Source organism: Poeciliopsis prolifica, unplaced genomic scaffold (genome assembly GCF_027474105.1).
Source record: "Poeciliopsis prolifica strain line A6 unplaced genomic scaffold, Auburn_PproV2 SCAFFOLD030, whole genome shotgun sequence".
Taxonomy (NCBI): Eukaryota; Metazoa; Chordata; class Actinopteri; order Cyprinodontiformes; family Poeciliidae; genus Poeciliopsis; species Poeciliopsis prolifica.
The window spans coordinates 5,780,358-5,794,778 of NW_026562405.1; the positions used below are offsets into that span (position 1 = coordinate 5,780,358).

General features: G+C 39.2%; 1 pseudogene; it reads right to left on the bottom strand.

Annotated features, from left to right (window-relative positions):
• Positions 1-2,040: 2,040 nt before the first annotated feature.
• Positions 2,041-9,117, bottom strand: LOC129372665 (gamma-glutamyl hydrolase-like; annotated as a pseudogene).
• Between the last annotated feature and the right edge of the window lie 5,304 nt (positions 9,118-14,421).

A 14,421-nucleotide genomic window follows, 5' to 3' on the forward strand; every position in this document is an offset into this window, starting at 1 on the left:
GGTGGACTTCATGAAATAGCATCATCAGAAAAGAATATTATGTGCACATACTGAAGCAACATCTAAGACATCAGCCAGGAAGTAAAGTCTTGGGCACATTGTCCATTTGGAAGACCAGAGTGGCTACAAAGTGGCTTAAGGATAACAAAGTCAGTGTTTTGGTGTGGCGATTCTGATCTGAAAGAATTTCAAGGCAGATGTGAAAGGATGTGTGTGACTGAAAGGCCTCACAATGAACAATGCATTACGATGAGAAGTCTTTGGACTGAGCTTGACTTGGTCTCATAATTCCTCAGATCTCCTGTCCAATTGAGAATCTGGTGGATTGTCTTAGTAAAAAATTCTGTTTAACAAATTCTCCACCTTTCAAAGAACTGGACTTGCGTCTTGGTTTCTGATACCACAGAAAACCTTTACAAAGGAGTTCAGACCTCGACTGACCAGGGCCGTTTTGGGAGCTGAGTGAGGCTGACTCACTGTGAGGTTTTAGTTTTATGGCTGGTTGGTTGTATATTACAGCTGACATGTTGGGCCAATTTATAAGCAATTAAATGAAAATCCACTTTAAAGTTGCAGTTTGTAACTTTTATAATAAAGTTTTTTGTTTGTTTGTTTGTTTTTTAACATGTGTATTAGAATTACCATTGAGACAATATAATATAGGACAGTTAGTCTGTGGAAAGAATCGAGTTGAACTTGTGAAGAAGCCTCATTAAAACTACCAATCAGAAAACATTATCTGCATGAAGCAACTTTTAGACTGTGAGCTTCCCAACCCGACACAACTGCAGCTGATGATCGCCTCAATAAATAACACAGGCAGGAGAAATGGACCTGGCAGAGTCCAGCTCTGCTTCACACATCTCTGGATGAGAATCGAACCAGCCACAATGCAACTATACCGCCCTCTAGTGGTGAGTTATTAACTTTCACCCTGAACCTGACAGAACAAATTATTTTAACTACTCAGGATAGCAATCACAAGAGCGCAGGAGCATTTATGCTTAACAATTTGACTGATTTTACCTCTCATCGAAATAAAGTAAAATGAACGTGTAACATAATATTTGTTGATTTTTTCCCCTTTATTATCTGACATAAAATCATATTAGATCCATTCAGCTCATGTGTAGAAATCAACTTGAAGCATTTATTTTATTGTAGACATTTTCAATAGTACAAATAGTTTTTAACATGTATTTTGCTCACAAAAAACAAAGCAAATGATGTGTACATTTTTTCTTTATTTTAATGCAGTTAAAACTGTATGGCCTCTTTTAGGCTCCTCCTGTTCAAAACTAAATAAAAGAAATAGTTCAAATTAAATCATTTTGACTTGACTTACATTTGCTGCTGATGGATGTTCTGATGTACTCAAAACATTTCTTACATTTTCTGAAAATGGTTGACGAAAAATAAATGTTCTCTTTGTTTTGAGCTCTTCTGAGCAAAAATCACATTAAAATACAATCATGTACAGATGAATCATCTGCAGAGTTTTCCTGATATGGTTTTCAAGGAAACTGAGTAACTGCCACAGGAATGTCACATTCAATATCTCCCTATTTTCTAATAAAAAAAAATATTAACAATAATTGCTGTGTTTTTAATTGATGGTCAAACTCACCATGTATAATGTTTAAAAAACATTTTGCTTTTTTATAGCAGATTTGACGTTTTTTCTATTGCCAACTTTAAACCTCCTTAACAAAAGATAAAAATTTATTTTAAACTGAAGTTGTCAAAAATAAATAAAAAAAATTAATTATTAGCATTACAGAAATCACATATTTTTCTTACATTTCGTGCCACCCTGAAGCACAGATATCTTGCATGTAGAAAATATTACAGGGCAACAAGTGTTTATTTTAAGCAAAATAAAATATGTGGACTGTTTGTGTTTTGCAGTTATAACTTAGAAAGCATAGGTTGCATTTTGAAGTGAGGGCTTGGCATTTTAATCTGCAAACTCATGTACAATTGTGATGCTTAATCGATGGTGATTTTTGTGTGTTTAGCACTCAATCTCTTATACAAATCCATAATAATTTATTTAACAGATAAATAGCAACACTGATGCTGATGTTGGTGAAATTATGATGATAAATATGTAGAAAATTAAAGATAAGATAAGCTGGTTCTGCTTAGATGTAACATTTCTGAAGAGTCAGCATCTTGATGGCAGCAGGTATAATTCACTTTTCATCAGGGGTCCAACCAAAACCTCAGTGTCTAAAACAGATTTTTAACTTTGGCTCAGCTCTGTCTCTGTTGGAGTAGCAGTTATCTTAACTCCCTGATGAAAGCTCCTGCCTGATCCCCCAAACCAGCAGCACTATAAATGCTGCTCTCTGCATGCAAGATACTGGCTATTAAAACATTTCATCTCAATCGCCAGTCGTACGGTCAGAAGATAAAGAGCTGAGGAATTATGATGCTTCAACTGATGACAGTTTTTTGTCTTTGCATATTAAGAGAGCACAGTCTCTTGTTTATTGTTATGTTTTAGCTTTTTCTTGATCATTTCCTGTAAAATACTTTGGCAAATGTTTTTCTACTGATGATGTGAACTCAAAATGATTTCTGACACACAATAAATTATGATTAATCTGAACTCAGGACCTTCAGTTCCTAAACATTCATCAATCAAAGTAATAGTTCTGGATGAAGATTGCACTGAGGCCTCTGTAGACAGGGGAGAAGTTATAAATCAAAGCTTTGTCTTCTTCAGCAAGACTGGAGAAGCGGTGCTGGTTCTTCAAGGCTGAAGAAAGACGTAGAGAGAAAAAAATAAAACCTAAAAATGTTTGAACAAGGCTTCAGGTTTTATGTGTTACCTTCAGAGACAAAGAAGCTTCCAGTGTAGAAGCTGATTCTGACAGCGGAGACGGTGTGAACCATGCCTGGCTTATCGATCCACTCAAACGGACTCTTCTCAGGATGCCACTGCACAGCGTAGAACGGGTAGCGATAAGCTAATCAAAACCAGAAACACTGTTAGCCATTGCTGTTTAATTTAATCTGATTAATACGTTCAATACTTTCATGGCTTTTCTTACTGTGAAGTATTATGAGAAAAAGAGTCTCATAATTATATGATTTTACTCTCATATTCTTGTAATATTATATATTTTTTATATTTTGCATTTGTTATTTTCTCTCAATCTGGCTCTAATATTCAGGAAAACTTTCTGCTCAAGTTGTGCACATTATTGGGACGTTGGTGCCATCTGGTGGACATCAAGTGGTTTTTGACTTTGGCAAAAACCAACTGAATATACATTATATACTTTGAATTCAGTCCCGGTGTTGAAACACATTGGAGTAACGTAAAAGAATTAGAAGTTGTCAAGTCGAATGTGCCTCATAAAAGCAGCTTAAAAATATAAAGGGATCAACAACGAACTCTACCTTCCATGGTGGAGATGAATTCTTTCTCTCCATCGCTGTTGGTGGACAACACTCTGTAGAACCTCTTCAGTTTGGCATTTCGGGTGTAGTTCTGTAGTTTCGGGCACAAATTGAACAATGACTTAGTTGTGTTCCAGTTTTAGCCTCACAGGCTGTGGATTAAACACTCGATTGTTTTTGCAAACAGCTGGCATAACTATAGATCTCCAGCTGTCACAGGAGAGGGAGAAGAAAAATCTGAAAACAGCAGTAAGTACTTGTATGGAAAGACTCCAGCTGTGGAAGTTGGAGGTGATGTTCTCATTAGCCAGAGACTGCAGCACATCCTGGGAAAATTCCTGAACAAGCGACTGGACTGGCCGCTGCAGGACAGAGACACAGGAAATGTTCATTAATCTGTACAAACGAAGGTGAAATTAAAACAACATGTTTCAGAGGAATAAAGCCAGCCTCAGGGTTTAGCTGAGCTAAAGATGCTCCTTTGAAATAGCAAAGTCTGCCTGTCTGTCTCTGCAGGAGGAAAACTTCCAGGTTGGATTCTGGTCTGAGGAAATTTTGCGTTAAACCAACATATTTAGAAACTGCATTGACTTACAGCGCAGTGTAAAAATATGAACAACCTTTTCACATTTTCGACTTACAACCGCAAACATCAGTGCATTAAAACATGATTTAAATGACAGACTATTACAAAGTAGTTTGTAGTGATGGGTCCAGTAACGCCGATGCGTCGGCGCATGCGTCAAGCCCTTAGACGAAACTCTGCGCGTGTTGCTTTCAGCAAGTCACATGACCGATGCAGGAACTGTTTCAAAACGACACTGGCGCCAAACTGTGTTTATAAGGAAGCGAGTCTGTCAACAGGCTGCATTTGCCAAAAGCATTCTTGATGTTTTATGGTTCAGTGTCAATATGGAGCCTGAAGGCAAACAAAAGGTTTGGTAGTTTGGACCATTTTGATCCACACTGGTTCTCTCTTGGTTGTTGTTTCATCCGGTTCTTTTCAGTTTCTACTGGATCTATCTGAATCCAAATTCTGCTGAAATTGACTCAGTTTACGTTCATATTATGTTCTGCAGGTTAAGTGTTGCATGACAGATTTATTTAAATAAATCTGCCTCCTCGGTGCTGAGGCATCACAGGGCATCAGAACGAATCCCAGATAAACTCAGCCGTTCTCAAATTTATTTTTTATGAATTATTTCAGATAAATGTTTTGTTTATTTCATTTTTTTTTCTACAGCAGGAGAAATTGTGTCAAAATAGCATAAGAGACTAAATTTGAAAATTTTGGAAAAACTTATTTTGATTGAAAATTTGTGAAAAAAAGAAAAACGCAGTCCACAAGCATCCTCATTCCAAACATGTTAAATTAAATGTTCACTTTATGGTACAGATATGACATAATGCAATACATAATATACAATAAAATACAATGACTTAAATCTCATTGTATCGACTGGGTCATCAAATCAGTCGGTCAACTGTGTTGCATGTAGGGATTTTTACTGTCCAGCAGGTGTCAGTATTCAGTGACACAGTATCAACACAGTTTTGGTCAAAACGCCTCATGATGCCTCATTTACCCATAACTAGTAGTTTGTAATTGTAGTGGAGGATTATTTAAAAAAGAAAAGCAGTTAATTAAACCAATTATCTTAGCCCACTCAGGGCAGTGGTTCTTCATTCCTCAGTATCCACTCTCCTGAATGTTTTAAGGGTTTCCTTCTTGTCACAGACCAGAGTATAATTGAATGGGTGATTAAGAGGCTGCTGCAGCACTTGATGGCATGCTGAGCAGGTAATGCAATCAGCTGAATCAGGTTTGCTGGAGCAGAGACATGAAGGACCAGGGCTGAGGACACTCAGGCTACATACAGAGCAGCAGTCCTGTCACTTTGACTGCAAGGTATCACAAAAACAATCAAGAAATCCAGGAGGGAATGAAATAAAGAGACCATAATTATTTATACCAGGTGTGAGAATGAGTGGCAGAGCCACAGCCTTGGTTTTGGTGAGAGTGAGCAGGTTTTTTCTGGAGGTGAGGACGGAGTTGCTGGAAGCCCTGGCATGTCCCCCAGATGGGGAAGTAATCCCCTGCATCGTTGGCCTAAAGAAGGTCAGAAAGAAAGGGATTACTAGATAACATTTATGGATAACGTATAAAGATTTTTCTTCTGCTTCTATCCTGCAGCTAAGCAGGGATCACATTTCAGAGAATATCTTGAAGAGTTACTGGAGCTCAACAGTCTCGACTGTAAGTCAGACTTCATACCTTCAAAGCCAAGTTGTAAAAGATCCTGGCAGCTCGACTGAACTGGGATGTCTGAATGTCTACATCTCCGCCTGGCAGCAGCAACCTGAAGGAACAGAAATACGACAAATGCACTCAAAAAACTAAGATTTGACAGAAAAAAACAAAAATTATAGAAACTGATGGTGAATGTTTGTGTCTTTGCATATGTTAATGTAATGGTTTAACATTGCATTAAACAGTCCATTTTCTCAATATTTCTTTCAACTTGAACAAGAAGATTTATTTGCTACCTCTAGTGGTAGTGTTGGGAACTGCAAGGACACAGTCGTTAACGCACCAAATCAATGAAGTCTGCAAACTCTTTAAATATAATGACTCTTATTTAGATCCAGATCCTGACAACTGAAGAAAGACCTTTGTTGACTTCCAGCTGCATTATGGTCTTTGATCAGTAAACCTGCTTAATACATTTCGCTTCAGTGATTCTCACTCATCTGCAGCTGAGCACAGCATGGAGGAAGACGTTTCAGTTGGTTTTATGCTCATTTGTGAGCCTAACTCCACCTTCTTTTCCATATGAAGCAGTTCTCATTTCACCATCAAACTGAAAAAACTAAAAATACCCTTTATATATAGAAGAGTAAGGGCATAGAGAAGAATACTCACCCATTTATTGAGTTGAATATCTTGATATATTCTTCTTCTGTGCGATTGATCCTGCAGAACACAAAATACATATAGTCAGTTGAAATCATTAAAAAGTTTTTTTTTTTTTTTACTTATTTAGTTCTATGAGCAAAAAGAAAACTAATCACACTGAAATACTAAAAATCGGTAAAGTATTTCTGAATCTTTTCTGTGGTCAGCAAAATTCTCCAAGGATCGGGACTCAACGCTCTTAATTTTATTTTCAAGCAGGACTCCTATAAAAAGAATCCTTTAAAACTACTCGTGAATAATAATTTGCAAACTTTTAAAGCTACATCTTGACAGCAGTAAAGTTTGCAGTAACAGCAGTTGATGAAGACTTGACAGCAACAAGGTGAATGTAATAAAAAGAAAATACAGAGGAATGTGATATTTGACCTGATTGGTGCGACCCTGGCTCCAGCACTCTCCAGGAATTTGATGTAGGAGGCAGCAATGTAAGAAGACCCTCGAGCAAAACTGGTCATCAGGAAGGTTTTTCTTGCGCTAATACACCTAAAGCCAGAAGAGGACACAGAATTACTGACATGTCACAAGCCAAAGAAGTGTTTCTATCTATTACATCCTGGTTAAAAGGAGAGAAACGCGACACACCTGTGTGACTTGAAGAGATGAGTTACTGGAACACGTCGGTGTTTAAGCATTTCTGAATATTGTGTCTTTATAAAATCTACAAAGTTTGCTGTTCAACTAAAACCAAAACTATAAAAAGCAACTGACTTAAAATATCTGTAAAAAAAAAGATTTTTCCCCTTTTATATTTAATATTGAGTGAGAAAATGTAGGTCTTTAACGGGACTTTGGTCTAATCTTGTTTGTCTTCATTTCAGTTCTAATTCAACACTTGAATTTTGTGAAAGTGCATCTTTTTTCACTCATTATAAAACTAAGCTCTAAGAACAAAATTATTATCCACAACTCTATGTATTTTAATTTAGCGGTTGAGCGTATGATTTGGAGGGCGTGTTATGTAACATACCAATAAAAAAGCATGCGCTGTCCTGAACCCTTCAGCTGTTCAACGTGACGTAATGAGATTCATCAGGAGCTACAGATGACTGCAGAGGATTGGTACCAACAACAGCTCTTAACTGAATATTCGGCTTACAGTGAATGGTCAGCCATAGGATGATGAGTCTCACATCCAGTGATTCATATTTATTGGACCTTTTGTCCTTTTTTTTCCCCCATGTTTTTTCTCTCCCCTGTCACACACTGACAGGTTCAGCTGCAGAAGTGGAGAAGTGAAAAACGACACACTGAAACATTATTTAATGAGACTACTTTGATGGAGGATGAGCAAGGCTAACTCATCTTCTTATTTTCCCTTTAGAGGTCGCTACAATGAGTCATCTGTCTCCATCTGACCTTATCATTCACTGCCTTCATGTTCTTTCTCACTCCATCCATAAATCTCCTCTTTGGTTTTCCTCTAAGTCTCCGACCTGACAGTTCCTTCCTCAAAATCCCCGAACCAATGGACTCACTATACAACCTTTAACATGTCCAAACCATCTTAGTCTGGTTTCTCTGACTTTGTCTCCAACACATCTGACATGAGCTGTTCCTCTGATGATTCATACTGGATCTCATACCTGCTTGCTACTCCCAAAGAAAACCTCAACATCTTCCTCTGTGCTACCTCCAGCTCCGCCTGCTGTCTCCTCATCATTACCACTGTTTCTAAACCAAACAGCATCACGGCTCTCAGCAATGTCTTGTACACCTTTGCTTTGATTCTGGTTGATATGCTTTGGTCACACCTGACATTTTTCTCTTCAGTCGCTCCTACAGCACACCTCACCACAGCCTTACAGCTCTCATACATGCCCTGCTTCACCCTCACAAACTTCTGTGCTACTCCAGACGTCCTCATACAGTACAGCACCACACCCTGCCATAAACGTTTTCTATAAAAACACGACATTCTCTGTACTTCTCTGTTAACGTTCTCAATGCAACGACTGCATATGGCATGAAACCAAACTGCTGTTCACTTCTGACCTCAGTCAACAAGTCTAGCTATTCTAAAGACATGACAAAACACCTAAAGCATTCTTCAGCATGACCTGCAGAAATATGACACTTCCATAGTTTGTCATGGTGGCCACAAACCTCTAACCACAATGACTGGATGTTTTACTCAACTCGCCAAAGTCTTTCTGCAGAAGACTTTGCATTAAGGAAAACACCAAAGATGTCTTCCTTAATGCTGAATGTTTGTGATAAATCTAAAATAAGTCATATTTTCAAATAACCCTGATCAGAAAACAGACAAAGGTTGTTACTTGATCGTATAAGAGCTTCTGCAAAAGAGGCTTCCTGAAGTTTCAATTTCAATATCTACCTTACATTTTAAGGTTTTGTCTAAAATGTTACTTTTGAATGTGTTGCTGATCAAACTTGATTTAGTTCGATCAGGAAGTGCTAGTGATAACATGCAGAATGATTCTAGTCTCAGGTTTTGTTTTTTAAAGCTCAGCAGTTTTCAGCCTCAGTCTCCATTGCTCCCCCACACAGAGACACCTTTTCTCGAACATTCCCGAAATATTACATAAGAGCTATGATAATCCGACGAGCACCCTGCAGGCGCTTTCTGGAGGACAAGAAATGACAGCTCATGTTTTACCGATGATGGGTCGGTGGTTGGGCTGCAGGCTGCTGGCCGCGGCGCAGAGAAGCGGCCCGCACAGCAGGTATGCGGTCAGGTATGCGGTCAACACCGCAGCTGGTCCACGCATGGCTCCAAAGTCTGCACAAAACGCCGGATTTGAAGGATGGACGCTGAACTCCCAGACTGACGGTGGCAGGAATAATCACAGTCTGCAGGAAAAACCTAAGCCTGGATTGAAATACAGAGACGCTTCGTCCTGGTGATGATGCTGATGCTGACTGACCGAGCTGAGTCTGCAGGCTGCTGCCGCTGTCTGCACCTCTCTGTCGGCGTCACCGCATCACGTGTGAGGCTGCACGGCGTCCTGTCAGCACAGGTAGACTCAGCGTCTCAGCTTTACATATGTGGGCGTGTCTGAAACGTATGGCATGAAGAGCAGAAGATGTGTTCATACAGAAACACATCCAGCCTGTCAGCAGAGAACTGGAGAGCAGTTAGAAACTGAGGCAACTTCCTCTGAATGAAGAAGGTAAAGTCATCTTGAGCAATGCTGCAGTGGTTGTGTGACACTGGATCTTTCTCATTAAATAATGATCAACGTTCGCTTTGATCATTACATGAATCACTGCTGTGAGAAACTAAAGCTCCACTTTCTGTCCCCCCTTCACATCATCAAACCTGCTTTGTGTCAGAAGAAAATGTTGGTTTTGTTTTTGTTTTTTTCTTTCCATTTGCTGAATCTACATAACCTCCCTCCTTTTGGTTCAGGTTTACAACCCACATCCAGACCTGATGATTGACAGAATCAACAGAACCTGTCTGTCCAGCTGGTAGAGTGAATCATCTCAAAAAAGCAATTCATCATCTGCTTGGATTTGAAATGAATTCAACAGTAAATGAGAAACAATGGAAGTGAGAACAGCGAGGAACAATTGAAGGAGTTGGTACCTGTTCAAAATTACCCCATGAATACATCACTATAAGAAAATATACAAAACAAATAAAAGAATACATCACCCTTTTGGAAGTCCAAATATTGATTGCATCACACTTATTATGCACTGCAAAACTTTGTCAGTGTGATTCCCCAATAGTTACCATCAGACGGACAGACAGAGAGACACAGAGAGTCACTCCTTAATGTTTCCTCTTTCATCACTTCACTCACAGTACAATTCAAATGCAGAGTTTTTGCAAAATATTTACAAACGCCTCAAACAAGTGCACCGTTAATTCCTGCAGCTGTGAGCAGAAATCTACCCAACTATTTGTTGGTCAACTTCTTGGGTCATTTTATTACTTCTGCGTTTTCATTTTTTGTTGCTTCAGAATACCTACACAGTGAAGCAGAAATAAATAAAAAAATATTTTTTATTAAGAGTTGTGATGCGCTATAAGTAAATAATATTACAAAAAATATTGTTTACTTATATTGAAACTGCTTTCCTGCATGTTATGAGGAAGTTGCAGTAGCCTAAACTGTCCACAAGAGGTCAAACTTCTCCACTAATTTTCATTTCCGGTAAGTGTGTGAATGTGTTGTATTCCTCTGCATGGTGCAAATTGTTTGAAATATTAAGATTGCAAATGAAAGTGAAGAGCAAATTCTTTTAGATAAAATCTGAAATATGGTCCTATTTCCCTATAGGTGTATATTTTAAACATAAATTCCTCCTACATTAAGTGGTAGCATAGTGATACTCCTTCTCAACGACACATTATTTATGTATGAACTACATTTACTTATTAATTATACTTCTCTTCCTTCCTTTTCAAAAGCAAAACATCTCGCAATCACAAAGTTGGGCTGTTTTAGGCAATGAGATCAAATTAATCAAGTGGATAAAAGATCTATGACTTTTATTAAGTCATTTCTTCATCTTGACAGCAAAATATAGCAAATAGAATAATACAAACATTCAAGCAATGTTTTACTGCAGTCACAGGTGCATGCATCAGGTTTGTATGCACCTGTGACATGCATGTCATTTTCAGCAATGGACATCTTTTTTTTTCCAATTGTCCTTTGGAATAAACCCGCAGCTCAGTCTGATTAGATGGAGAGAGCCTGCGGATAGTAATTTTCAAGTCTTGCCACAACTGCAGAATCTGGCCATTGACTTAGCCATTCTCATGCATGAATAGATTGATGTAAGCCATTCTTTTTCAGCTACGGCTGTAATATTATTTAATTGTCCTGCTGGAAGGTTAAACTCCCACAGGCCCCTAAAAGTTATGTTCCAGGTTTGCCATCAGTAAGTCAAACACTTTCTATAGATCGACTGCACACAGACTGATGTTTCCAAGCCTTTCTGATAAATTCCCTGAACAGTAATCAGTGAAATGTTAAAAGTTTTGAATGTGATTACAAAACTGAGCCGTCCTTCGATCTGAAGCTGCCTGGCAGATCTTTGTAACTTTTGGCTGGTAAGTAAGAGCACAAGAGTAAAGGTGATTTTGAAAACAGCTGGCAAACCTTGCATCATTTTATATCAAAATTTAAATCAAATTTTATTTTATGTCCTCTTCAAAGATGTATTAATAACAAACATTTCAGTAAAATACATCCAGGTTTTTTACAATGACATGACAAAATGTGAACAAATATCAAACACAGTGGAACTCCATAACTAACTCTTCTGCAAGCAATGAGTGACAGTAGTATGAACATATTACAGATTTTTGTCATTTTTAATCCTGTGCTTATAGATAATAAGCATAACAATGAGCTTTCAGACATTTGAATTAGATTACATGTAATGAATTTGACTACAAAATTTCAGACATCAGATGGGGTTTATGAACGCAAATCCACAAATCTCCAGTCATGAATCTATATATTGTAGACATCGTCCAGGCTATCTCTGACTCTAATGTCATGTTCTGAAGAACAGAGCTTGTTTCATGTATCAGAATTACTTAGACTGCAGATGATGCAAACATAATGACTGACAACAATAAACTGGGTGCGTGGAGGCTGAAATTGAGGCCATAGGCAGAGCAATGAGCATATAAACAGAAAAGATAAAAGACAAGAAGCAAACAGCAGCAAGTAGTGCAAATCCAAGAAAACTGGACAGTGTCTGTCTCTTTAAGAAGCTCCTGTTCTGCTGTCTGAACGTCATATCTTTATAGGAGCTTTTCACTGCTGAAAAGCTCTGCTGCACTAATCATATGATCATATCTAATCATATGATTAGTGCAGCAGACTTGCAGTTTCACCAGGTTTGTTAATTGATGTTGCCACTAGTCTGAAGGAACCTTGGTGCTGTGTGGGAGAAGAAACTCAGCTTGGAGAGCACAACTCGAGGAGCAGCTTTACGCAACCTGCCAGCCAGACGCAGCCCTGAATGGGACTGAAAGGATTCAAAGACCTTTCAAACATTCATGAAAGAATCACAGCAGAACTCCGGATATATTTTTGATGAGGGAAAAACTAATAATGTGATATAAAGCTAAAAAAGTCACTGTTTCAAACCTCCCCTTTAAATAAAACTGTGGCCGTAGTTAATAATTGGTTATAAATCCTACTACAACTTGGAAGAGGAAAACTAAAAAGATCTGTCAAAGTATTATTTTTTTTAATTACTCTTCACTACAGAGTAATTGTTAGTTTTAAAAAATACTCTTTTCTGCTGTGTCTGAAGTTTTAGTGAATATTGTTTGCCTTCCTCCAGAAGTTTTCTTGACACAAGTGACATCATCAGAACTTTAAGCACTGAAGGAACACCAACTTATGACTGACTCACTAGAGTGAGATTGGCTGGAAGAAAAGTGGAATGGGGGGAGGGAGGAAATTTAAAAGGGCGATAAACCGGCTTTACAAAAGAGTGAGAGGCAGAATAGGAGAGACGAAAAGAGTGAATTAAAGGAAAAAAGTGCCTTGTGTCAGAGTGAGAGGGAGTAACTGAGGTAGAGGGAGCTTTGTGCCGCAGCGGGACCGACTGTCACACAAACTGTCAGCGAGGTCTTACTGGAGAGAGCAGCAGCTTCTCCCCGTTAAACCAACAAACCGAGGAAAAGACGCAAAGGAAGAAGGATAAGAAGGAATATTGAGGTTAAATGAACTGAGTCTGCTTTTTGCACCATCTCCTCTGGACGGGATCTAGCCCCCTCATCGTCACATCACTCCTCTTCATCACCTCCAGGTTTTAATCTCCTTCCTCTTCAGCAGCTCGACTCTCCTGCTCCGAGGCAGCATGCCGGGTTGGCGGCGGAACCTCACTTTTTGCCTGCAGCGGATGCACGAGGAAGGTAGGAAAGCAAAACTAATGAATGCGCGCTTGTGTTGGCGTCAGCGTGTTTGGAAGCGCGCGCGCGTTGCAGTGCGCGTTTGCGCGCGGATAACGAGAGGTTTTAAGATTTGCGCTGAGATGCGAACAGCTTGTTTCCGGAGTCACTTTGAATCTTTGCGCGTTCTGCTTCATGTGTCCAGACTTTTCTGCATCACTGGAAGAGTGCGTGTGCGCGCGCTCATGGTTTGCGCGCGCAGTCTGTGCTTCTGACTGAAAAGCACCTGCAGCTTTGGGACCGTGCGTGTGTTAGTGTGTGAGGCAAAACGATTGTCTGTGAGTTTTGTGACTTCTGTTTGAGCGCGTGCACTGTTGCAGCCGCGCGCAGTGCGCACGCGTGTCAGCCCGGGTTTGTTCCGCCGTTTCAGCAGAGACGGCGCGTGGCTACAGATGCTGGCAGGTCATGGTGACTGTGCGTGCGTGTGCCAGTGTGTATGCTTGTGTAAAAGACTGTTTGTTTGTGCCACCCCAGAGCACGCGCGCGCGCCCGCTCACGCTCAGTCTGCTTGTTGGCCCTGCAGCGTGAACACAGGGGGAGGCGGACAGAATGGATGTTGGTCAGCCACTGTGTGCACGTGAGCGTGATGGTGCTAATTTGTGAGTGTGCAAACGAGAAAACAGCTTGGTATCACATGTGGCTAAAACAGATTGATATTGACATTGACATGGGAAAGAGTTTTCCTCCAACAGTTCATCCAGGTCATTGCGAGTTCCCAATCAGCTTGGATTGAGTTGAGTATGTCATGAAAGTTAGACTGCTTTAATTCAGACAGTTTGATTCAATTGGTAAAAACTCTGCTAGTTATCAATTTAACTAAACTTTCAGATCTTGGACCATATTTTAACAAAACATTTCAAGGAAACTTAGAATCACACTTACCTCAATTTTTGTGTTTAAAAGTTGTTAGACTAATTTAGTGCATTACTCCTTTTTTTCTGTGTTGCATTCAATCTCAGTTTGGTGTAAAACAAACCAGTTGGGCTTCATGTTTCAACATTTTTTTGATTTCCAACTAGAGATGATAAAATAAATGACAAATTCCAGAACTCTTACTTGGCTAAACTTAGAAAATATGACATCTTCTGCTTATCAGTTTACTTCAAAATAATAGTCTCAAAGTTATCCTGAGTTTAACAGT